Consider the following 2,564-nt stretch of genomic DNA (forward strand, 5'->3'; position numbering starts at 1 on the left):
GTCAATCTGACCTTTGATAGGGCACAAGATACTGTGGGCTGGCTTCATATATGCCACTGATCCTTAAGAGTCTTCATTACACAATCCTTTTATGCCAGTGGGCAACACTTAACATCACTTTGCAATATTATAAACTTATTTAGTGCAACAAATATGATCATCTTGTAACCTAAATTTTCCTCCATATATTTTCTCCATTGTTAGCAGCTAAGCTCATGCCCACTCCAAACAGCTGCCCGTAAGTTTTCCTGCACCAGAAAACTAGAAATGACCTCTCTCCTTTTCCAGATGAAGGAGTCAAGTGAACTTCAGGGCATGTTTTCAAATGAAGATGCAAAAACCTGCCAGTCAGCCCTCCATATAACAATTTGATCACAGCTCAGGGGAGCTGCTCTGTTTTAGGGGAAGCACATGAAAAATTGCTTTGTAAGGGAAGATGCTCCTGCAGTCAGCTCAGTGCTCAAACACTGCTTATGTGGAAAGAAGCCATGACGCATCAAATACAAAAATAAATGCAGCTCTTACATCTTGTAATATTTCTTGATGAAAAAAATGAAAAGAAAGAAAAGTCTGTAGAACACTGGGACGAGACAACTGATATTTCTAAATGTTGYTGTCCCCAAGGGACTGGGTCTCTTCTACAGAAAAGAGCAATGCCAGAGTATGCCGATGGAAGGAGCTGAAAGATACTGTAATGCAGTTGCATCTTGACTGGCACAGTGAGATGCCAAGACAGCATGTTTCTGTTCTCCACAGCTTGCAGAGTAGGCGCATGGGAGATATCCAGTGGACAAGCACAGGATCACCAGGCTTCTAGATCTGAGTAATGAGCCTATTTCATCCTTTGCCCCTGTAAATCTCAGTATGTGTTACAAAATGCATGTTCACTGATTAGTGAAATGCTGCTCACCTTCCTGGTGCTTTCCAGTGGGCTCACATTCCTGCCTGTGATGGCTTAGGTTGTGTAACCGTCTGATGGGCTGCTGTGCTGCAGTATCATTTCCAAAGTCAGAGATGATATTTCTGCAGGATCTTTGAGATTTTATGCTGAGTTCTCCAAATGACCCACTAAGATGACCTCATTTGTGTTCAGGAAGTATTCTGTTCACATTTCTGTATTCAAATAGTTCTGAGATTGTCACTCCTTATTTAGTAGTAGGAAGCACTGCATTACTGCAAACTTTCTATAACTAAATGTCATTCTGTGCAAGTCATTACTTTTGATCTTAGCATACTTCCGTTTAATTATGTTTTTCAAAAAATATATGTAGCAGAAATGAAGATTGCTGTGCATAAAATGGAAGGGTTCATGAAATACATAGACAATCATATTCTGCAGTAATTAAAATTTCTGCGATTAATGAAACAGGAAAATGATAAACAACTTTTTATTAGGGCAACCATATACTGTGAGATGGAAGAAAAAGAACCCTTTCTGCACAGCAAAATAACTTAAGGGAATATAGAAAACATAATCAGAGAAAAATATATTTTCTTAGGATTCCCTCAGTCTTTGCAACTGAGAGGAAAAAATGCAGAGGAGAATTTTGGAAAAAATGGAAGAAAAAGCTATGAGGAAATCGATCTTTTTCTAAATTCTGCAAAATAATTATGCTGTTAATAGTTGAGATGTTTTTCAATTAAAATTTGGAAAAGTTTGCAAAAGGAATAAAAAAAATTCTTTACATCAAACTTTTCAGCGAAAGAATAAACCTCCACATTCCTCCTTGGCAATTTTCATGACGATACAATCAGAAGTGCCAAAATATTCCATTCCCAAGGGGCCGCGTGACTGCAATTTTGTAATGGGAGGGAGCCAAACTTCCCGCTTCCCCCCGCCTTCGGTTGATGTATGAGGATACAGACAACTGCTCTGGGGCGTAACACTGAGCAGAAATTGCGTCGCTCCGTCGGCGAGGGGGCACCCGCCGCATTTCACCCCACGCGGGCTGCTCACGACGCCGTGTGTTTGCTACTTCAGCAAACCGGCCGTAGTGAATCAGGAGCAGATCAGTCCCCTCGGTACTGTCACGACCCGCGTGGTACTTGGCACCGGCGCCAGGAACCGCAGCAGGAAGGTAAAAGCCGAGCGGCGGGAGCCGCCGCCGCCGCGGGAGCCCCGCACCGCGCCGCGGGAGCCGCCGCCGCGGCACCGGCAGCCTTTCTGCCCCCTCCGGCCGCTCCCCTGGGGGCTGCCTCGGCCTCCCGGTCGCACCGGGGACGGGGAACTCCCGGTAGGCAGCTAGGGGCTGGGAGAGCTCGGGTCAGCTCGGCAGCCTGCCCGGGGACGGTGTCGGGCGCGGAGCGGGATCCCCGAGGAAGGAGCGGGATCCCCGAGGAAGCAGGAGGATTCCCGAGGAAAGAGCAGGAGCCCCTGGGCGCGCAGCGGGACCCCCGGGCGCAGAGCGGGAGCCCTCGGGGGTGGTGCGGGACCCCTGGGCACGGAGCGGGCCCCGTCGGGGACGGAGCGGGACCCSCTGGACGCGGAGCGAGATCGCCGGAGCGATGTGCGGGAACCCTCCGGGGCGGCTGCAGCGCGGCCAGGGGCGGAGGCGGCGGCGGCG

At 48.4% G+C, this 2,564-nt stretch overlaps 1 protein-coding gene across 1 annotated transcript in view; it reads left to right on the forward strand.

Moving 5' to 3' along the window:
- The first annotated feature begins 1,901 nt into the window (after positions 1 to 1,901).
- KCNS3 (potassium voltage-gated channel modifier subfamily S member 3) overlaps positions 1,902 to 2,564 on the forward strand; it is a 24,192-nt gene continuing 23,529 nt past the window's right edge. The window contains exon 1 of the mRNA XM_085304891.1: positions 1,902 to 2,078. The gene's annotated coding sequence lies outside the window, so the exon portion shown is untranslated. The remainder of the gene's footprint in view (positions 2,079 to 2,564) is intronic.

The sequence above is a fragment of the Rhea americana genome, unplaced genomic scaffold (assembly GCF_003343005.1).
Source record: "Rhea americana isolate MKP2758 unplaced genomic scaffold, rheAme1 scaffold_211, whole genome shotgun sequence".
Lineage (NCBI taxonomy): Eukaryota > Metazoa > Chordata > Aves > Rheiformes > Rheidae > Rhea > Rhea americana.